The sequence below is a fragment of the Schistocerca gregaria genome, unplaced genomic scaffold, assembly GCF_023897955.1.
Source record: "Schistocerca gregaria isolate iqSchGreg1 unplaced genomic scaffold, iqSchGreg1.2 ptg000857l, whole genome shotgun sequence".
In the NCBI taxonomy this organism is placed as follows: Eukaryota; Metazoa; Arthropoda; class Insecta; order Orthoptera; family Acrididae; genus Schistocerca; species Schistocerca gregaria.
The window spans coordinates 1-20,666 of NW_026062219.1; the positions used below are offsets into that span (position 1 = coordinate 1).

The 20,666-nt window shown below is 48.9% G+C and overlaps 29 non-coding genes across 29 annotated transcripts; all 29 read right to left on the reverse strand.

Moving 5' to 3' along the window:
• Positions 1–541: 541 nt before the first annotated feature.
• Positions 542–623, reverse strand: Trnas-cga (transfer RNA serine (anticodon CGA)). Its single transcript has one exon. It is a non-coding gene; the product is annotated as a tRNA-Ser (tRNA).
• Positions 624–1,370: 747 nt separating this feature from the next.
• On the reverse strand, positions 1,371–1,443 carry Trnaf-gaa (transfer RNA phenylalanine (anticodon GAA)). Its single transcript has one exon. It is a non-coding gene; the product is annotated as a tRNA-Phe (tRNA).
• Positions 1,444–2,027: 584 nt separating this feature from the next.
• Positions 2,028–2,109, reverse strand: Trnas-uga (transfer RNA serine (anticodon UGA)). Its single transcript has one exon. It is a non-coding gene; the product is annotated as a tRNA-Ser (tRNA).
• A 708-nt stretch (positions 2,110–2,817) lies between these two features.
• Positions 2,818–2,899, reverse strand: Trnas-cga (transfer RNA serine (anticodon CGA)). The gene has a single exon. It is a non-coding gene; the product is annotated as a tRNA-Ser (tRNA).
• A 747-nt stretch (positions 2,900–3,646) lies between these two features.
• On the reverse strand, positions 3,647–3,719 carry Trnaf-gaa (transfer RNA phenylalanine (anticodon GAA)). The gene has a single exon. It is a non-coding gene; the product is annotated as a tRNA-Phe (tRNA).
• Positions 3,720–4,303: 584 nt separating this feature from the next.
• Positions 4,304–4,385, reverse strand: Trnas-uga (transfer RNA serine (anticodon UGA)). Its single transcript has one exon. It is a non-coding gene; the product is annotated as a tRNA-Ser (tRNA).
• A 708-nt stretch (positions 4,386–5,093) lies between these two features.
• Positions 5,094–5,175, reverse strand: Trnas-cga (transfer RNA serine (anticodon CGA)). The gene has a single exon. It is a non-coding gene; the product is annotated as a tRNA-Ser (tRNA).
• Positions 5,176–5,922: 747 nt separating this feature from the next.
• On the reverse strand, positions 5,923–5,995 carry Trnaf-gaa (transfer RNA phenylalanine (anticodon GAA)). The gene has a single exon. It is a non-coding gene; the product is annotated as a tRNA-Phe (tRNA).
• A 584-nt stretch (positions 5,996–6,579) lies between these two features.
• Trnas-uga (transfer RNA serine (anticodon UGA)) lies at positions 6,580–6,660 on the reverse strand. The gene has a single exon. It is a non-coding gene; the product is annotated as a tRNA-Ser (tRNA).
• A 708-nt stretch (positions 6,661–7,368) lies between these two features.
• Positions 7,369–7,450, reverse strand: Trnas-cga (transfer RNA serine (anticodon CGA)). The gene has a single exon. It is a non-coding gene; the product is annotated as a tRNA-Ser (tRNA).
• Positions 7,451–8,197: 747 nt separating this feature from the next.
• On the reverse strand, positions 8,198–8,270 carry Trnaf-gaa (transfer RNA phenylalanine (anticodon GAA)). Its single transcript has one exon. It is a non-coding gene; the product is annotated as a tRNA-Phe (tRNA).
• A 584-nt stretch (positions 8,271–8,854) lies between these two features.
• On the reverse strand, positions 8,855–8,936 carry Trnas-uga (transfer RNA serine (anticodon UGA)). The gene has a single exon. It is a non-coding gene; the product is annotated as a tRNA-Ser (tRNA).
• A 708-nt stretch (positions 8,937–9,644) lies between these two features.
• Trnas-cga (transfer RNA serine (anticodon CGA)) lies at positions 9,645–9,726 on the reverse strand. Its single transcript has one exon. It is a non-coding gene; the product is annotated as a tRNA-Ser (tRNA).
• A 137-nt stretch (positions 9,727–9,863) lies between these two features.
• Trnak-uuu (transfer RNA lysine (anticodon UUU)) lies at positions 9,864–9,936 on the reverse strand. Its single transcript has one exon. It is a non-coding gene; the product is annotated as a tRNA-Lys (tRNA).
• Positions 9,937–10,472: 536 nt separating this feature from the next.
• On the reverse strand, positions 10,473–10,545 carry Trnaf-gaa (transfer RNA phenylalanine (anticodon GAA)). Its single transcript has one exon. It is a non-coding gene; the product is annotated as a tRNA-Phe (tRNA).
• A 584-nt stretch (positions 10,546–11,129) lies between these two features.
• Positions 11,130–11,211, reverse strand: Trnas-uga (transfer RNA serine (anticodon UGA)). Its single transcript has one exon. It is a non-coding gene; the product is annotated as a tRNA-Ser (tRNA).
• Positions 11,212–11,919: 708 nt separating this feature from the next.
• Trnas-cga (transfer RNA serine (anticodon CGA)) lies at positions 11,920–12,001 on the reverse strand. Its single transcript has one exon. It is a non-coding gene; the product is annotated as a tRNA-Ser (tRNA).
• A 137-nt stretch (positions 12,002–12,138) lies between these two features.
• Positions 12,139–12,211, reverse strand: Trnak-uuu (transfer RNA lysine (anticodon UUU)). The gene has a single exon. It is a non-coding gene; the product is annotated as a tRNA-Lys (tRNA).
• A 536-nt stretch (positions 12,212–12,747) lies between these two features.
• Positions 12,748–12,820, reverse strand: Trnaf-gaa (transfer RNA phenylalanine (anticodon GAA)). The gene has a single exon. It is a non-coding gene; the product is annotated as a tRNA-Phe (tRNA).
• Positions 12,821–13,380: 560 nt separating this feature from the next.
• Positions 13,381–13,462, reverse strand: Trnas-uga (transfer RNA serine (anticodon UGA)). The gene has a single exon. It is a non-coding gene; the product is annotated as a tRNA-Ser (tRNA).
• A 708-nt stretch (positions 13,463–14,170) lies between these two features.
• Positions 14,171–14,252, reverse strand: Trnas-cga (transfer RNA serine (anticodon CGA)). The gene has a single exon. It is a non-coding gene; the product is annotated as a tRNA-Ser (tRNA).
• Positions 14,253–14,999: 747 nt separating this feature from the next.
• Trnaf-gaa (transfer RNA phenylalanine (anticodon GAA)) lies at positions 15,000–15,072 on the reverse strand. The gene has a single exon. It is a non-coding gene; the product is annotated as a tRNA-Phe (tRNA).
• Positions 15,073–15,632: 560 nt separating this feature from the next.
• Positions 15,633–15,714, reverse strand: Trnas-uga (transfer RNA serine (anticodon UGA)). The gene has a single exon. It is a non-coding gene; the product is annotated as a tRNA-Ser (tRNA).
• A 708-nt stretch (positions 15,715–16,422) lies between these two features.
• Trnas-cga (transfer RNA serine (anticodon CGA)) lies at positions 16,423–16,504 on the reverse strand. The gene has a single exon. It is a non-coding gene; the product is annotated as a tRNA-Ser (tRNA).
• A 747-nt stretch (positions 16,505–17,251) lies between these two features.
• On the reverse strand, positions 17,252–17,324 carry Trnaf-gaa (transfer RNA phenylalanine (anticodon GAA)). The gene has a single exon. It is a non-coding gene; the product is annotated as a tRNA-Phe (tRNA).
• A 584-nt stretch (positions 17,325–17,908) lies between these two features.
• Trnas-uga (transfer RNA serine (anticodon UGA)) lies at positions 17,909–17,990 on the reverse strand. The gene has a single exon. It is a non-coding gene; the product is annotated as a tRNA-Ser (tRNA).
• Positions 17,991–18,698: 708 nt separating this feature from the next.
• Positions 18,699–18,780, reverse strand: Trnas-cga (transfer RNA serine (anticodon CGA)). The gene has a single exon. It is a non-coding gene; the product is annotated as a tRNA-Ser (tRNA).
• A 747-nt stretch (positions 18,781–19,527) lies between these two features.
• On the reverse strand, positions 19,528–19,600 carry Trnaf-gaa (transfer RNA phenylalanine (anticodon GAA)). The gene has a single exon. It is a non-coding gene; the product is annotated as a tRNA-Phe (tRNA).
• Positions 19,601–20,184: 584 nt separating this feature from the next.
• Positions 20,185–20,266, reverse strand: Trnas-uga (transfer RNA serine (anticodon UGA)). Its single transcript has one exon. It is a non-coding gene; the product is annotated as a tRNA-Ser (tRNA).
• Positions 20,267–20,666: the final 400 nt, after the last annotated feature.

Here is a 20,666-nt window from a genome sequence, read left to right on the forward strand (position 1 = left end):
ACACTAGATCGCGTGTTCGCTCTACCGACTGAGCTATCGTACAGCTGCGTTGCGTGCGAGTGATTCGCATGACGTAATTACTGGCTTGTGGCTCCAATGGCGACTTCACCGACTTCCCACTGACGCACCGCTGACGCTAGTTTACTGTCGTCTTAAGTGGTCGACATACTTGCAAGTAGCTGCGAGATCTTAAGAAAAGAAACGCTGCACCATTGCTTTTTCCGCACTCGAATGACTGAATTGCGATTCTTAAAAAAGAGAGAAATGAATGTTGGCTCTGTCCAACGCTTCCAAGCACGTCTGTGTACTCACGAACTCGGCGTCGACGCGAGAAAATGACGGGAGCGCACTCGTGGGCCTGCGACGGCTTTCTGCAGTCCCAGCGTCAGTGAGAGGAGAACCGGTAGCCACAGTAAGCAGCAGCCGTCGCGACACTCAGTATTGTTAAACGGAAATTTTCGTCTTGTTGAAGATGGCGCCATCGGTTTGCAACCGCGTTCACGTGTGTGAAAATATTTGCTCCTCTTTACGCAAAATCGCACGCAGCCGGTAGGATTCGAACCTACGCTCCCAGAGGGAATCTGATTTCGAGTCAGACGCCTTAACCACCCCGCCACGACTGCCCGTAGGTCGAGGTTCTCCGACACATGCAACTTCTACGGTTTAAAGCTATGTGGCATCAGAAAACGGCGTAGCTGCATTCTTTTCCGTAGTGTTTCCACCGCTACCAGAGGAATCGCTACCAAAGTATTAAAATATCCGCTCGAACAGGGACTTGAACCCTGGACCCTTAGGTTAAAAAGCCTAATGCTCTACCGACTGAGCTATCCGGGCTCACACGACAGTACAGAACATCCCACGATGCACAGCTGTACATTGACTCATGTCCTTCACAGCTGTGCTATCGCTGCATGGAGCTGTTACTAATTAAACGTCGCCTGAATGCTGTCTACAAACGTGTCGCGCTAAGCTTGTAGCAGACTATCGAAGAATGCTGACACCCGATGCAAAAACAAACCGCAGCAGTCGTTAGGTCTCATACGTTGGAGTAGAGGATTTACGTGTTTTGTCGACACTCACTGAGTAATTGGAAATTTCACAAGCATTTCGAATGCAATGCTTCCCACGTTTTCGCTCATTTCACGGTTCCGTTGGAGACGTTCTTCACCTCCTGACACAAAAAAAGGAACGCAGTCGGTAGGACTTTTCGTATTTTCTTACTTCTCAGGGAGTTGCCTACTGTGTTCCTCTTACGGCAAGCACTAGACAACCTGAACAGTTACAGGATAGAGTCATTTTTGTTCTCGGCTGTACCTACATCATCACAGACTCGGAGCAATTCCATTGGCATCAGCTTCAAAACATACGCTTGCCGAAACCCGGGATCGAACCAGGGACCTTTAGATCTTCAGTCTAACGCTCTCCCAACTGAGCTATTTCGGCTCACACCTAAGTCCGCAGATTTGCGCGTCTTCGTTAACTTCTGAATCGCCGCCAATTTCACAGTCATCTTCGTCTGATAAGACATAGGGACGCTGAAAGGCGAGCAGCAGATGCAGTGAAGTACCACACACATTTCTTCTGATTCCATCATCGTAAGAAGCAAACATGTCGACTCGATTCATGTAATATTGACTTCGCTTTCTCTAGAAAACCTTTGCTATATCGATGCCACGTGCAACTCGTGTGCAGAGAACGAGACACAAGAAGGAGTGAGCCTCTCTACCATGTGAGAGGCAGTATCTAGCAGATACACACGCTAAAACATTTGACTTGCGTTAGCTCATAAATTGCTACACGTCACCGTCTGCAAGCTAAAATGGACACATCTGCACTGCCCAGAGAGGCGACACTTGCACTGACACTTGGTGGACGGCAGTGAGACGAGGAGATGAGCTGTGGCTTCTGGGAGCGACTGTAGCGCTGCGCCAAAGAACACTGCACATTGCTGGAGACCCACGTGTTTAGTAGAGACGCAACTGCTAGGATGCAGCTGAACGTCCATCTTCTGAGAGCGAGAAAATTTTCGCAGTCGGCAGGACTCGAACCTACGCTCCCAGAGGGAATCTGATTTCAAGTCAGACGCCTTAACCACTCGGCCACGACTGCCGGTGGCAATAGCGTCTTCCGACAAGTGAAAGTCCAACTTTAGAAGCAATCCAATGGCAGAAAGCTGCGTGGCCTAACTCTTTTCTGTAGTGTTTCCATTGCCAGCACATTAGCCGTTACGAAATTGTATTAATTTTCGCCTAGACATGGCCTTGAACCCAACACCCTTTGGTTGAAAATCAAACGCTCTACCGACTGAGCTATCGTACAGCTGCGTGGCGTGCGAGTGATTCGCATGACGTAATTACTGGCTTGTGGCTCCAATGGCGACTTCACCGACTTCCCACTGACGCACCGCTGACGCTAGTTTACTGTCGTCTTAAGTGGTCGACATACTTGCAAGTAGCTGCGAGATCTTAAGAAAAGAAACGCTGCACCATTGCTTTTTCCGCACTCGAATGACTGAATTGCGATTCTTAAAAAAGAGAGAAATGAATGTTGGCTCTGTCCAACGCTTCCAAGCACGTCTGTGTACTCACGAACTCGGCGTCGACGCGAGAAAATGACGGGAGCGCACTCGTGGGCCTGCGACGGCTTTCTGCAGTCCCAGCGTCAGTGAGAGGAGAACCGGTAGCCACAGTAAGCAGCAGCCGTCGCGACACTCAGTATTGTTAAACGGAAATTTTCGTCTTGTTGAAGATGGCGCCATCGGTTTGCAACCGCGTTCACGTGTGTGAAAATATTTGCTCCTCTTTACGCAAAATCGCACGCAGCCGGTAGGATTCGAACCTACGCTCCCAGAGGGAATCTGATTTCGAGTCAGACGCCTTAACCACCCCGCCACGACTGCCCGTAGGTCGAGGTTCTCCGACACATGCAACTTCTACGGTTTAAAGCTATGTGGCATCAGAAAACGGCGTAGCTGCATTCTTTTCCGTAGTGTTTCCACCGCTACCAGAGGAATCGCTACCAAAGTATTAAAATATCCGCTCGAACAGGGACTTGAACCCTGGACCCTTAGGTTAAAAAGCCTAATGCTCTACCGACTGAGCTATCCGGGCTCACACGACAGTACAGAACATCCCACGATGCACAGCTGTACATTGACTCATGTCCTTCACAGCTGTGCTATCGCTGCATGGAGCTGTTACTAATTAAACGTCGCCTGAATGCTGTCTACAAACGTGTCGCGCTAAGCTTGTAGCAGACTATCGAAGAATGCTGACACCCGATGCAAAAACAAACCGCAGCAGTCGTTAGGTCTCATACGTTGGAGTAGAGGATTTACGTGTTTTGTCGACACTCACTGAGTAATTGGAAATTTCACAAGCATTTCGAATGCAATGCTTCCCACGTTTTCGCTCATTTCACGGTTCCGTTGGAGACGTTCTTCACCTCCTGACACAAAAAAAGGAACGCAGTCGGTAGGACTTTTCGTATTTTCTTACTTCTCAGGGAGTTGCCTACTGTGTTCCTCTTACGGCAAGCACTAGACAACCTGAACAGTTACAGGATAGAGTCATTTTTGTTCTCGGCTGTACCTACATCATCACAGACTCGGAGCAATTCCATTGGCATCAGCTTCAAAACATACGCTTGCCGAAACCCGGGATCGAACCAGGGACCTTTAGATCTTCAGTCTAACGCTCTCCCAACTGAGCTATTTCGGCTCACACCTAAGTCCGCAGATTTGCGCGTCTTCGTTAACCTCTGAATCGCCGCCAATTTCACAGTCATCTTCGTCTGATAAGACATAGGGACGCTGAAAGGCGAGCAGCAGATGCAGTGAAGTACCACACACATTTCTTCTGATTCCATCATCGTAAGAAGCAAACATGTCGACTCGATTCATGTAATATTGACTTCGCTTTCTCTAGAAAACCTTTGCTATATCGATGCCACGTGCAACTCGTGTGCAGAGAACGAGACACAAGAAGGAGTGAGCCTCTCTACCATGTGAGAGGCAGTATCTAGCAGATACACACGCTAAAACATTTGACTTGCGTTAGCTCATAAATTGCTACACGTCACCGTCTGCAAGCTAAAATGGACACATCTGCACTGCCCAGAGAGGCGACACTTGCACTGACACTTGGTGGACGGCAGTGAGACGAGGAGATGAGCTGTGGCTTCTGGGAGCGACTGTAGCGCTGCGCCAAAGAACACTGCACATTGCTGGAGACCCACGTGTTTAGTAGAGACGCAACTGCTAGGATGCAGCTGAACGTCCATCTTCTGAGAGCGAGAAAATTTTCGCAGTCGGCAGGACTCGAACCTACGCTCCCAGAGGGAATCTGATTTCAAGTCAGACGCCTTAACCACTCGGCCACGACTGCCGGTGGCAATAGCGTCTTCCGACAAGTGAAAGTCCAACTTTAGAAGCAATCCAATGGCAGAAAGCTGCGTGGCCTAACTCTTTTCTGTAGTGTTTCCATTGCCAGCACATTAGCCGTTACGAAATTGTATTAATTTTCGCCTAGACATGGCCTTGAACCCAACACCCTTTGGTTGAAAATCAAACGCTCTACCGACTGAGCTATCGTACAGCTGCGTTGCGTGCGAGTGATTCGCATGACGTAATTACTGGCTTGTGGCTCCAATGGCGACTTCACCGACTTCCCACTGACGCACCGCTGACGCTAGTTTACTGTCGTCTTAAGTGGTCGACATACTTGCAAGTAGCTGCGAGATCTTAAGAAAAGAAACGCTGCACCATTGCTTTTTCCGCACTCGAATGACTGAATTGCGATTCTTAAAAAAGAGAGAAATGAATGTTGGCTCTGTCCAACGCTTCCAAGCACGTCTGTGTACTCACGAACTCGGCGTCGACGCGAGAAAATGACGGGAGCGCACTCGTGGGCCTGCGACGGCTTTCTGCAGTCCCAGCGTCAGTGAGAGGAGAACCGGTAGCCACAGTAAGCAGCAGCCGTCGCGACACTCAGTATTGTTAAACGGAAATTTTCGTCTTGTTGAAGATGGCGCCATCGGTTTGCAACCGCGTTCACGTGTGTGAAAATATTTGCTCCTCTTTACGCAAAATCGCACGCAGCCGGTAGGATTCGAACCTACGCTCCCAGAGGGAATCTGATTTCGAGTCAGACGCCTTAACCACCCCGCCACGACTGCCCGTAGGTCGAGGTTCTCCGACACATGCAACTTCTACGGTTTAAAGCTATGTGGCATCAGAAAACGGCGTAGCTGCATTCTTTTCCGTAGTGTTTCCACCGCTACCAGAGGAATCGCTACCAAAGTATTAAAATATCCGCTCGAACAGGGACTTGAACCCTGGACCCTTAGGTTAAAAAGCCTAATGCTCTACCGACTGAGCTATCCGGGCTCACACGACAGTACAGAACATCCCACGATGCACAGCTGTACATTGACTCATGTCCTTCACAGCTGTGCTATCGCTGCATGGAGCTGTTACTAATTAAACGTCGCCTGAATGCTGTCTACAAACGTGTCGCGCTAAGCTTGTAGCAGACTATCGAAGAATGCTGACACCCGATGCAAAAACAAACCGCAGCAGTCGTTAGGTCTCATACGTTGGAGTAGAGGATTTACGTGTTTTGTCGACACTCACTGAGTAATTGGAAATTTCACAAGCATTTCGAATGCAATGCTTCCCACGTTTTCGCTCATTTCACGGTTCCGTTGGAGACGTTCTTCACCTCCTGACACAAAAAAAGGAACGCAGTCGGTAGGACTTTTCGTATTTTCTTACTTCTCAGGGAGTTGCCTACTGTGTTCCTCTTACGGCAAGCACTAGACAACCTGAACAGTTACAGGATAGAGTCATTTTTGTTCTCGGCTGTACCTACATCATCACAGACTCGGAGCAATTCCATTGGCATCAGCTTCAAAACATACGCTTGCCGAAACCCGGGATCGAACCAGGGACCTTTAGATCTTCAGTCTAACGCTCTCCCAACTGAGCTATTTCGGCTCACACCTAAGTCCGCAGATTTGCGCGTCTTCGTTAACCTCTGAATCGCCGCCAATTTCACAGTCATCTTCGTCTGATAAGACATAGGGACGCTGAAAGGCGAGCAGCAGATGCAGTGAAGTACCACACACATTTCTTCTGATTCCATCATCGTAAGAAGCAAACATGTCGACTCGATTCATGTAATATTGACTTCGCTTTCTCTAGAAAACCTTTGCTATATCGATGCCACGTGCAACTCGTGTGCAGAGAACGAGACACAAGAAGGAGTGAGCCTCTCTACCATGTGAGAGGCAGTATCTAGCAGATACACACGCTAAAACATTTGACTTGCGTTAGCTCATAAATTGCTACACGTCACCGTCTGCAAGCTAAAATGGACACATCTGCACTGCCCAGAGAGGCGACACTTGCACTGACACTTGGTGGACGGCAGTGAGACGAGGAGATGAGCTGTGGCTTCTGGGAGCGACTGTAGCGCTGCGCCAAAGAACACTGCACATTGCTGGAGACCCACGTGTTTAGTAGAGACGCAACTGCTAGGATGCAGCTGAACGTCCATCTTCTGAGAGCGAGAAAATTTTCGCAGTCGGCAGGACTCGAACCTACGCTCCCAGAGGAATCTGATTTCAAGTCAGACGCCTTAACCACTCGGCCACGACTGCCGGTGGCAATAGCGTCTTCCGACAAGTGAAAGTCCAACTTTAGAAGCAATCCAATGGCAGAAAGCTGCGTGGCCTAACTCTTTTCTGTAGTGTTTCCATTGCCAGCACATTAGCCGTTACGAAATTGTATTAATTTTCGCCTAGACATGGCCTTGAACCCAACACCCTTTGGTTGAAAATCAAACGCTCTACCGACTGAGCTATCGTACAGCTGCGTTGCGTGCGAGTGATTCGCATGACGTAATTACTGGCTTGTGGCTCCAATGGCGACTTCACCGACTTCCCACTGACGCACCGCTGACGCTAGTTTACTGTCGTCTTAAGTGGTCGACATACTTGCAAGTAGCTGCGAGATCTTAAGAAAAGAAACGCTGCACCATTGCTTTTTCCGCACTCGAATGACTGAATTGCGATTCTTAAAAAAGAGAGAAATGAATGTTGGCTCTGTCCAACGCTTCCAAGCACGTCTGTGTACTCACGAACTCGGCGTCGACGCGAGAAAATGACGGGAGCGCACTCGTGGGCCTGCGACGGCTTTCTGCAGTCCCAGCGTCAGTGAGAGGAGAACCGGTAGCCACAGTAAGCAGCAGCCGTCGCGACACTCAGTATTGTTAAACGGAAATTTTCGTCTTGTTGAAGATGGCGCCATCGGTTTGCAACCGCGTTCACGTGTGTGAAAATATTTGCTCCTCTTTACGCAAAATCGCACGCAGCCGGTAGGATTCGAACCTACGCTCCCAGAGGGAATCTGATTTCGAGTCAGACGCCTTAACCACCCCGCCACGACTGCCCGTAGGTCGAGGTTCTCCGACACATGCAACTTCTACGGTTTAAAGCTATGTGGCATCAGAAAACGGCGTAGCTGCATTCTTTTCCGTAGTGTTTCCACCGCTACCAGAGGAATCGCTACCAAAGTATTAAAATATCCGCTCGAACAGGGACTTGAACCCTGGACCCTTAGGTTAAAAAGCCTAATGCTCTACCGACTGAGCTATCCGGGCTCACACGACAGTACAGAACATCCCACGATGCACAGCTGTACATTGACTCATGTCCTTCACAGCTGTGCTATCGCTGCATGGAGCTGTTACTAATTAAACGTCGCCTGAATGCTGTCTACAAACGTGTCGCGCTAAGCTTGTAGCAGACTATCGAAGAATGCTGACACCCGATGCAAAAACAAACCGCAGCAGTCGTTAGGTCTCATACGTTGGAGTAGAGGATTTACGTGTTTTGTCGACACTCACTGAGTAATTGGAAATTTCACAAGCATTTCGAATGCAATGCTTCCCACGTTTTCGCTCATTTCACGGTTCCGTTGGAGACGTTCTTCACCTCCTGACACAAAAAAAGGAACGCAGTCGGTAGGACTTTTCGTATTTTCTTACTTCTCAGGGAGTTGCCTACTGTGTTCCTCTTACGGCAAGCACTAGACAACCTGAACAGTTACAGGATAGAGTCATTTTTGTTCTCGGCTGTACCTACATCATCACAGACTCGGAGCAATTCCATTGGCATCAGCTTCAAAACATACGCTTGCCGAAACCCGGGATCGAACCAGGGACCTTTAGATCTTCAGTCTAACGCTCTCCCAACTGAGCTATTTCGGCTCACACCTAAGTCCGCAGATTTGCGCGTCTTCGTTAACCTCTGAATCGCCGCCAATTTCACAGTCATCTTCGTCTGATAAGACATAGGGACGCTGAAAGGCGAGCAGCAGATGCAGTGAAGTACCACACACATTTCTTCTGATTCCATCATCGTAAGAAGCAAACATGTCGACTCGATTCATGTAATATTGACTTCGCTTTCTCTAGAAAACCTTTGCTATATCGATGCCACGTGCAACTCGTGTGCAGAGAACGAGACACAAGAAGGAGTGAGCCTCTCTACCATGTGAGAGGCAGTATCTAGCAGATACACACGCTAAAACATTTGACTTGCGTTAGCTCATAAATTGCTACACGTCACCGTCTGCAAGCTAAAATGGACACATCTGCACTGCCCAGAGAGGCGACACTTGCACTGACACTTGGTGGACGGCAGTGAGACGAGGAGATGAGCTGTGGCTTCTGGGAGCGACTGTAGCGCTGCGCCAAAGAACACTGCACATTGCTGGAGACCCACGTGTTTAGTAGAGACGCAACTGCTAGGATGCAGCTGAACGTCCATCTTCTGAGAGCGAGAAAATTTTCGCAGTCGGCAGGACTCGAACCTACGCTCCCAGAGGGAATCTGATTTCAAGTCAGACGCCTTAACCACTCGGCCACGACTGCCGGTGGCAATAGCGTCTTCCGACAAGTGAAAGTCCAACTTTAGAAGCAATCCAATGGCAGAAAGCTGCGTGGCCTAACTCTTTTCTGTAGTGTTTCCATTGCCAGCACATTAGCCGTTACGAAATTGTATTAATTTTCGCCTAGACATGGCCTTGAACCCAACACCCTTTGGTTGAAAATCAAACGCTCTACCGACTGAGCTATCGTACAGCTGCGTTGCGTGCGAGTGATTCGCATGACGTAATTACTGGCTTGTGGCTCCAATGGCGACTTCACCGACTTCCCACTGACGCACCGCTGACGCTAGTTTACTGTCGTCTTAAGTGGTCGACATACTTGCAAGTAGCTGCGAGATCTTAAGAAAAGAAACGCTGCACCATTGCTTTTTCCGCACTCGAATGACTGAATTGCGATTCTTAAAAAAGAGAGAAATGAATGTTGGCTCTGTCCAACGCTTCCAAGCACGTCTGTGTACTCACGAACTCGGCGTCGACGCGAGAAAATGACGGGAGCGCACTCGTGGGCCTGCGACGGCTTTCTGCAGTCCCAGCGTCAGTGAGAGGAGAACCGGTAGCCACAGTAAGCAGCAGCCGTCGCGACACTCAGTATTGTTAAACGGAAATTTTCGTCTTGTTGAAGATGGCGCCATCGGTTTGCAACCGCGTTCACGTGTGTGAAAATATTTGCTCCTCTTTACGCAAAATCGCACGCAGCCGGTAGGATTCGAACCTACGCTCCCAGAGGGAATCTGATTTCGAGTCAGACGCCTTAACCACCCCGCCACGACTGCCCGTAGGTCGAGGTTCTCCGACACATGCAACTTCTACGGTTTAAAGCTATGTGGCATCAGAAAACGGCGTAGCTGCATTCTTTTCCGTAGTGTTTCCACCGCTACCAGAGGAATCGCTACCAAAGTATTAAAATATCCGCTCGAACAGGGACTTGAACCCTGGACCCTTAGGTTAAAAGCCTAATGCTCTACCGACTGAGCTATCCGGGCTCACACGACAGTACAGAACATCCCACGATGCACAGCTGTACATTGACTCATGTCCTTCACAGCTGTGCTATCGCTGCATGGAGCTGTTACTAATTAAACGTCGCCTGAATGCTGTCTACAAACGTGTCGCGCTAAGCTTGTAGCAGACTATCGAAGAATGCTGACACCCGATGCAAAAACAAACCGCAGCAGTCGTTAGGTCTCATACGTTGGAGTAGAGGATTTACGTGTTTTGTCGACACTCACTGAGTAATTGGAAATTTCACAAGCATTTCGAATGCAATGCTTCCCACGTTTTCGCTCATTTCACGGTTCCGTTGGAGACGTTCTTCACCTCCTGACACAAAAAAAGGAACGCAGTCGGTAGGACTTTTCGTATTTTCTTACTTCTCAGGGAGTTGCCTACTGTGTTCCTCTTACGGCAAGCACTAGACAACCTGAACAGTTACAGGATAGAGTCATTTTTGTTATCGGCTGTACCTACATCATCACAGACTCGGAGCAATTCCATTGGCATCAGCTTCAAAACATACGCTTGCCGAAACCCGGGATCGAACCAGGGACCTTTAGATCTTCAGTCTAACGCTCTCCCAACTGAGCTATTTCGGCTCACACCTAAGTCCGCAGATTTGCGCGTCTTCGTTAACCTCTGAATCGCCGCCAATTTCACAGTCATCTTCGTCTGATAAGACATAGGGACGCTGAAAGGCGAGCAGCAGATGCAGTGAAGTACCACACACATTTCTTCTGATTCCATCATCGTAAGAAGCAAACATGTCGACTCGATTCATGTAATATTGACTTCGCTTTCTCTAGAAAACCTTTGCTATATCGATGCCACGTGCAACTCGTGTGCAGAGAACGAGACACAAGAAGGAGTGAGCCTCTCTACCATGTGAGAGGCAGTATCTAGCAGATACACACGCTAAAACATTTGACTTGCGTTAGCTCATAAATTGCTACACGTCACCGTCTGCAAGCTAAAATGGACACATCTGCACTGCCCAGAGAGGCGACACTTGCACTGACACTTGGTGGACGGCAGTGAGACGAGGAGATGAGCTGTGGCTTCTGGGAGCGACTGTAGCGCTGCGCCAAAGAACACTGCACATTGCTGGAGACCCACGTGTTTAGTAGAGACGCAACTGCTAGGATGCAGCTGAACGTCCATCTTCTGAGAGCGAGAAAATTTTCGCAGTCGGCAGGACTCGAACCTACGCTCCCAGAGGGAATCTGATTTCAAGTCAGACGCCTTAACCACTCGGCCACGACTGCCGGTGGCAATAGCGTCTTCCGACAAGTGAAAGTCCAACTTTAGAAGCAATCCAATGGCAGAAAGCTGCGTGGCCTAACTCTTTTCTGTAGTGTTTCCATTGCCAGCACATTAGCCGTTACGAAATTGTATTAATTTTCGCCTAGACATGGCCTTGAACCCAACACCCTTTGGTTGAAAATCAAACGCTCTACCGACTGAGCTATCGTACAGCTGCGTTGCGTGCGAGTGATTCGCATGACGTAATTACTGGCTTGTGGCTCCAATGGCGACTTCACCGACTTCCCACTGACGCACCGCTGACGCTAGTTTACTGTCGTCTTAAGTGGTCGACATACTTGCAAGTAGCTGCGAGATCTTAAGAAAAGAAACGCTGCACCATTGCTTTTTCCGCACTCGAATGACTGAATTGCGATTCTTAAAAAAGAGAGAAATGAATGTTGGCTCTGTCCAACGCTTCCAAGCACGTCTGTGTACTCACGAACTCGGCGTCGACGCGAGAAAATGACGGGAGCGCACTCGTGGGCCTGCGACGGCTTTCTGCAGTCCCAGCGTCAGTGAGAGGAGAACCGGTAGCCACAGTAAGCAGCAGCCGTCGCGACACTCAGTATTGTTAAACGGAAATTTTCGTCTTGTTGAAGATGGCGCCATCGGTTTGCAACCGCGTTCACGTGTGTGAAAATATTTGCTCCTCTTTACGCAAAATCGCACGCAGCCGGTAGGATTCGAACCTACGCTCCCAGAGGGAATCTGATTTCGAGTCAGACGCCTTAACCACCCCGCCACGACTGCCCGTAGGTCGAGGTTCTCCGACACATGCAACTTCTACGGTTTAAAGCTATGTGGCATCAGAAAACGGCGTAGCTGCATTCTTTTCCGTAGTGTTTCCACCGCTACCAGAGGAATCGCTACCAAAGTATTAAAATATCCGCTCGAACAGGGACTTGAACCCTGGACCCTTAGGTTAAAAGCCTAATGCTCTACCGACTGAGCTATCCGGGCTCACACGACAGTACAGAACATCCCACGATGCACAGCTGTACATTGACTCATGTCCTTCACAGCTGTGCTATCGCTGCATGGAGCTGTTACTAATTAAACGTCGCCTGAATGCTGTCTACAAACGTGTCGCGCTAAGCTTGTAGCAGACTATCGAAGAATGCTGACACCCGATGCAAAAACAAACCGCAGCAGTCGTTAGGTCTCATACGTTGGAGTAGAGGATTTACGTGTTTTGTCGACACTCACTGAGTAATTGGAAATTTCACAAGCATTTCGAATGCAATGCTTCCCACGTTTTCGCTCATTTCACGGTTCCGTTGGAGACGTTCTTCACCTCCTGACACAAAAAAAGGAACGCAGTCGGTAGGACTTTTCGTATTTTCTTACTTCTCAGGGAGTTGCCTACTGTGTTCCTCTTACGGCAAGCACTAGACAACCTGAACAGTTACAGGATAGAGTCATTTTTGTTATCGGCTGTACCTACATCATCACAGACTCGGAGCAATTCCATTGGCATCAGCTTCAAAACATACGCTTGCCGAAACCCGGGATCGAACCAGGGACCTTTAGATCTTCAGTCTAACGCTCTCCCAACTGAGCTATTTCGGCTCACACCTAAGTCCGCAGATTTGCGCGTCTTCGTTAACCTCTGAATCGCCGCCAATTTCACAGTCATCTTCGTCTGATAAGACATAGGGACGCTGAAAGGCGAGCAGCAGATGCAGTGAAGTACCACACACATTTCTTCTGATTCCATCATCGTAAGAAGCAAACATGTCGACTCGATTCATGTAATATTGACTTCGCTTTCTCTAGAAAACCTTTGCTATATCGATGCCACGTGCAACTCGTGTGCAGAGAACGAGACACAAGAAGGAGTGAGCCTCTCTACCATGTGAGAGGCAGTATCTAGCAGATACACACGCTAAAACATTTGACTTGCGTTAGCTCATAAATTGCTACACGTAATTGTCTGCAAGCTAAAATGGACACATCTGCACTGACACCTGGTGGACGGCAGTGTGACGAGGCGATGAGCTGTGGCTTCTGGGTGCGACTGTAGCGCTGCAGCCAATAACACTGCACATTGCCGGCGACCCACGTGTTTAGTAGTGACGCAACTGCTAGAATGCAGCTGAACGTCCATCTTTTGAGAGCTACAAAATTTCCGCAGTCAGCAGGACTCGAACCTACGCTCCCAGAGGGAATCTGATTTCAAGTCAGACGCCTTAACCACTCGGCCACGACTGCCGGTAGCAGTAGCGTCTTCCGACAAGTGAAAGTGCACCTTTAGAAGCAATCCAATGGCAGAAAGCTGCGTGGCCTAACTCTTTTCTGTAGTGTTTCCATTGCCAGCACATTAGCCGTTACGAAATTGTATTAATTTTCGCCTAGACATGGCCTTGAACCCAACACCCTTTGGTTGAAAATCAAACGCTCTACCGACTGAGCTATCGTACAGCTGCGTTGCGTGCGAGTGATTCGCATGACGTAATTACTGGCTTGTGGCTCCAATGGCGACTTCACCGACTTCCCACTGACGCACCGCTGACGCTAGTTTACTGTCGTCTTAAGTGGTCGACATACTTGCAAGTAGCTGCGAGATCTTAAGAAAAGAAACGCTGCACCATTGCTTTTTCCGCACTCGAATGACTGAATTGCGATTCTTAAAAAAGAGAGAAATGAATGTTGGCTCTGTCCAACGCTTCCAAGCACGTCTGTGTACTCACGAACTCGGCGTCGACGCGAGAAAATGACGGGAGCGCACTCGTGGGCCTGCGACGGCTTTCTGCAGTCCCAGCGTCAGTGAGAGGAGAACCGGTAGCCACAGTAAGCAGCAGCCGTCGCGACACTCAGTATTGTTAAACGGAAATTTTCGTCTTGTTGAAGATGGCGCCATCGGTTTGCAACCGCGTTCACGTGTGTGAAAATATTTGCTCCTCTTTACGCAAAATCGCACGCAGCCGGTAGGATTCGAACCTACGCTCCCAGAGGGAATCTGATTTCGAGTCAGACGCCTTAACCACCCCGCCACGACTGCCCGTAGGTCGAGGTTCTCCGACACATGCAACTTCTACGGTTTAAAGCTATGTGGCATCAGAAAACGGCGTAGCTGCATTCTTTTCCGTAGTGTTTCCACCGCTACCAGAGGAATCGCTACCAAAGTATTAAAATATCCGCTCGAACAGGGACTTGAACCCTGGACCCTTAGGTTAAAAAGCCTAATGCTCTACCGACTGAGCTATCCGGGCTCACACGACAGTACAGAACATCCCACGATGCACAGCTGTACATTGACTCATGTCCTTCACAGCTGTGCTATCGCTGCATGGAGCTGTTACTAATTAAACGTTGCCTGAATGCTGTCTACAAACGTGTCGCGCTAAGCTTGTAGCAGACTATCGAAGAATGCTGACACCCGATGCAAAAACAAACCGCAGCAGTCGTTAGGTCTCATACGTTGGAGTAGAGGATTTACGTGTTTTGTCGACACTCACTGAGTAATTGGAAATTTCACAAGCATTTCGAATGCAATGCTTCCCACGTTTTCGCTCATTTCACGGTTCCGTTGGAGACGTTCTTCACCTCCTGACACAAAAAAAGGAACGCAGTCGGTAGGACTTTTCGTATTTTCTTACTTCTCAGGGAGTTGCCTACTGTGTTCCTCTTACAGCAAGCACTAGACAACCTGAACAGTTACAGGATAGAGTCATTTTTGTTATCGGCTGTACCTACATCATCACAGACTCGGAGCAATTCCATTGGCATCAGCTTCAAAACATACGCTTGCCGAAACCCGGGATCGAACCAGGGACCTTTAGATCTTCAGTCTAACGCTCTCCCAACTGAGCTATTTCGGCTCACACCTAAGTCCGCAGATTTGCGCGTCTTCGTTAACCTCTGAATCGCCGCCAATTTCACAGTCATCTTCGTCTGATAAGACATAGGGACGCTGAAAGGCGAGCAGCAGATGCAGTGAAGTACCACACACATTTCTTCTGATTCCATCATCGTAAGAAGCAAACATGTCGACTCGATTCATGTAATATTGACTTCGCTTTCTCTAGAAAACCTTTGCTATATCGATGCCACGTGCAACTCGTGTGCAGAGAACGAGACACAAGAAGGAGTGAGCCTCTCTACCATGTGAGAGGCAGTATCTAGCAGATACACACGCTAAAACATTTGACTTGCGTTAGCTCATAAATTGCTACACGTAATTGTCTGCAAGCTAAAATGGACACATCTGCACTGACACCTGGTGGACGGCAGTGTGACGAGGCGATGAGCTGTGGCTTCTGGGTGCGACTGTAGCGCTGCAGCCAATAACACTGCACATTGCCGGCGACCCACGTGTTTAGTAGTGACGCAACTGCTAGAATGCAGCTGAACGTCCATCTTTTGAGAGCGACAAAATTTCCGCAGTCAGCAGGACTCGAACCTACGCTCCCAGAGGGAATCTGATTTCAAGTCAGACGCCTTAACCACTCGGCCACGACTGCCGGTAGCAGTAGCGTCTTCCGACAAGTGAAAGTGCACCTTTAGAAGCAATCCAATGGCAGAAAGCTGCGTGGCCTAACTCTTTTCTGTAGTGTTTCCATTGCCAGCACATTAGCCGTTACGAAATTGTATTAATTTTCGCCTAGACATGGCCTTGAACCCAACACCCTTTGGTTGAAAATCAAACGCTCTACCGACTGAGCTATCGTACAGCTGCGTTGCGTGCGAGTGATTCGCATGACGTAATTACTGGCTTGTGGCTCCAATGGCGACTTCACCGACTTCCCACTGACGCACCGCTGACGCTAGTTTACTGTCGTCTTAAGTGGTCGACATACTTGCAAGTAGCTGCGAGATCTTAAGAAAAGAAACGCTGCACCATTGCTTTTTCCGCACTCGAATGACTGAATTGCGATTCTTAAAAAAGAGAGAAATGAATGTTGGCTCTGTCCAACGCTTCCAAGCACGTCTGTGTACTCACGAACTCGGCGTCGACGCGAGAAAATGACGGGAGCGCACTCGTGGGCCTGCGACGGCTTTCTGCAGTCCCAGCGTCAGTGAGAGGAGAACCGGTAGCCACAGTAAGCAGCAGCCGTCGCGACACTCAGTATTGTTAAACGGAAATTTTCGTCTTGTTGAAGATGGCGCCATCGGTTTGCAACCGCGTTCACGTGTGTGAAAATATTTGCTCCTCTTTACGCAAAATCGCACGCAGCCGGTAGGATTCGAACCTACGCTCCCAGAGGGAATCTGATTTCGAGTCAGACGCCTTAACCACCCCGCCACGACTGCCCGTAGGTCGAGGTTCTCCGACACATGCAACTTCTACGGTTTAAAGCTATGTGGCATCAGAAAACGGCGTAGCTGCATTCTTTTCCGTAGTGTTTCCACCGCTACCAGAGGAATCGCTACCAAAGTATTAAAATATCCGCTCGAACAGGGACTTGAACCCTGGACCCTTAGGTTAAAAAGCCTAATGCTCTACCGACTGAGCTATCCGGGCTCACACGACAGTACAGAACATCCCACGATGCACAGCTGTACATTGACTCATGTCCTTCACAGCTGTGCTATCGCTGCATGGAGCTGTTACTAATTAAACGTCGCCTGAATGCTGTCTACAAACGTGTCGCGCTAAGCTTGTAGCAGACTATCGAAGAATGCTGACACCCGATGCAAAAACAAACCGCAGCAGTCGTTAGGTCTCATACGTTGGAGTAGAGGATTTACGTGTTTTGTCGACACTCACTGAGTAATTGGAAATTTCACAAGCATTTCGAATGCAATGCTTCCCACGTTTTCGCTCATTTCACGGTTCCGTTGGAGACGTTCTTCACCTCCTGACACAAAAAAAGGAACGCAGTCGGTAGGACTTTTCGTATTTTCTTACTTCTCAGGGAGTTGCCTACTGTGTTCCTCTTACGGCAAGCACTAGACAACCTGAACAGTTACAGGATAGAGTCATTTTTGTTATCGGCTGTACCTACATCATCACAGACTCGGAGCAATTCCATTGGCATCAGCTTCAAAACATACGCTTGCCGAAACCCGGGATCGAACCAGGGACCTTTAGATCTTCAGTCTAACGCTCTCCCAACTGAGCTATTTCGGCTCACACCTAAGTCCGCAGATTTGCGCGTCTTCGTTAACCTCTGAATCGCCGCCAATTTCACAGTCATCTTCGTCTGATAAGACATAGGGACGCTGAAAGGCGAGCAGCAGATGCAGTGAAGTACCACACACATTTCTTCTGATTCCATCATCGTAAGAAGCAAACATGTCGACTCGATTCATGTAATATTGACTTCGCTTTCTCTAGAAAACCTTTGCTATATCGATGCCACGTGCAACTCGTGTGCAGAGAACGAGACACAAGAAGGAGTGAGCCTCTCTACCATGTGAGAGGCAGTATCTAGCAGATACACACGCTAAAACATTTGACTTGCGTTAGCTCATAAATTGCTACACGTCACCGTCTGCAAGCTAAAATGGACACATCTGCACTGCCCAGAGAGGCGACACTTGCACTGACACTTGGTGGACGGCAGTGAGACGAGGAGATGAGCTGTGGCTTCTGGGAGCGACTGTAGCGCTGCGCCAAAGAACACTGCACATTGCTGGAGACCCACGTGTTTAGTAGAGACGCAACTGCTAGGATGCAGCTGAACGTCCATCTTCTGAGAGCGAGAAAATTTTCGCAGTCGGCAGGACTCGAACCTACGCTCCCAGAGGGAATCTGATTTCAAGTCAGACGCCTTAACCACTCGGCCACGACTGCCGGTGGCAATAGCGTCTTCCGACAAGTGAAAGTGCACCTTTAGAAGCAATCCAATGGCAGAAAGCTGCGTGGCCTAACTCTTTTCTGTAGTGTTTCCATTGCCAGCACATTAGCCGTTACGAAATTGTATTAATTTTCGCCTAGACATGGCCTTGAACCCAACACCCTTTGGTTGAAAATCAAACGCTCTACCGACTGAGCTATCGTACAGCTGCGTTGCGTGCGAGTGATTCGCATGACGTAATTACTGGCTTGTGGCTCCAATGGCGACTTCACCGACTTCCCACTGACGCACCGCTGACGCTAGTTTACTGTCGTCTTAAGTGGTCGACATACTTGCAAGTAGCTGCGAGATCTTAAGAAAAGAAACGCTGCACCATTGCTTTTTCCGCACTCGAATGACTGAATTGCGATTCTTAAAAAAGAGAGAAATGAATGTTGGCTCTGTCCAACGCTTCCAAGCACGTCTGTGTACTCACGAACTCGGCGTCGACGCGAGAAAATGACGGGAGCGCACTCGTGGGCCTGCGACGGCTTTCTGCAGTCCCAGCGTCAGTGAGAGGAGAACCGGTAGCCACAGTAAGCAGCAGCCGTCGCGACACTCAGTATTGTTAAACGGAAATTTTCGTCTTGTTGAAGATGGCGCCATCGGTTTGCAACCGCGTTCACGTGTGTGAAAATATTTGCTCCTCTTTACGCAAAATCGCACGCAGCCGGTAGGATTCGAACCTACGCTCCCAGAGGGAATCTGATTTCGAGTCAGACGCCTTAACCACCCCGCCACGACTGCCCGTAGGTCGAGGTTCTCCGACACATGCAACTTCTACGGTTTAAAGCTATGTGGCATCAGAAAACGGCGTAGCTGCATTCTTTTCCGTAGTGTTTCCACCGCTACCAGAGGAATCGCTACCAAAGTATTAAAATATCCGCTCGAACAGGGACTTGAACCCTGGACCCTTAGGTTAAAAAGCCTAATGCTCTACCGACTGAGCTATCCGGGCTCACACGACAGTACAGAACATCCCACGATGCACAGCTGTACATTGACTCATGTCCTTCACAGCTGTGCTATCGCTGCATGGAGCTGTTACTAATTAAACGTCGCCTGAATGCTGTCTACAAACGTGTCGCGCTAAGCTTGTAGCAGACTATCGAAGAATGCTGACACCCGATGCAAAAACAAACCGCAGCAGTCGTTAGGTCTCATACGTTGGAGTAGAGGATTTACGTGTTTTGTCGACACTCACTGAGTAATTGGAAATTTCACAAGCATTTCGAATGCAATGCTTCCCACGTTTTCGCTCATTTCACGGTTCCGTTGGAGACGTTCTTCACCTCCTGACACAAAAAAAGGAACGCAGTCGGTAGGACTTTTCGTATTTTCTTACTTCTCAGGGAGTTGCCTACTGTGTTCCTCTTACGGCAAGCACTAGACAACCTGAACAGTTACAGGATAGAGTCATTTTTGTTATCGGCTGTACCTACATCATCACAGACTCGGAGCAATTCCATTGGCATCAGCTTCAAAACATACGCTTGCCGAAACCCGGGATCGAACCAGGGACCTTTAGATCTTCAGTCTAACGCTCTCCCAACTGAGCTATTTCGGCTCACACCTAAGTCCGCAGATTTGCGCGTCTTCGTTAACCTCTGAATCGCCGCCAATTTCACAGTCATCTTCGTCTGATAAGACATAGGGACGCTGAAAGGCGAGCAGCAGATGCAGTGAAGTACCACACACATTTCTTCTGATTCCATCATCGTAAGAAGCAAACATGTCGACTCGATTCATGTAATATTGACTTCGCTTTCTCTAGAAAACCTTTGCTATATCGATGCCACGTGCAACTCGTGTGCAGAGAACGAGACACAAGAAGGAGTGAGCCTCTCTACCATGTGAGAGGCAGTATCTAGCAGATACACACGCTAAAACATTTGACTTGCGTTAGCTCATAAATTGCTACACGTCACCGTCTGCAAGCTAAAATGGACACATCTGCACTGCCCAGAGAGGCGACACTTGCACTGACACTTGGTGGACGGCAGTGAGACGAGGAGATGAGCTGTGGCTTCTGGGAGCGACTGTAGCGCTGCGCCAAAGAACACTGCACATTGCTGGAGACCCACGTGTTTAGTAGAGACGCAACTGCTAGGATGCAGCTGAACGTCCATCTTCTGAGAGCGAGAAAATTTTCCCAGTCGGCAGGACTCGAACCTACGCTCCCAGAGGGAATCTGATTTCAAGTCAGACGCCTTAACCACTCGGCCACGACTGCCGGTGGCAATAGCGTCTTCCGACAAGTGAAAGTCCAACTTTAGAAGCAATCCAATGGCAGAAAGCTGCGTGGCCTAACTCTTTTCTGTAGTGTTTCCATTGCCAGCACATTAGCCGTTACGAAATTGTATTAATTTTCGCCTAGACATGGCCTTGAACCCAACACCCTTTGGTTGAAAATCAAACGCTCTACCGACTGAGCTATCGTACAGCTGCGTTGCGTGCGAGTGATTCGCATGACGTAATTACTGGCTTGTGGCTCCAATGGCGACTTCACCGACTTCCCACTGACGCACCGCTGACGCTAGTTTACTGTCGTCTTAAGTGGTCGACATACTTGCAAGTAGCTGCGAGATCTTAAGAAAAGAAACGCTGCACCATTGCTTTTTCCGCACTCGAAT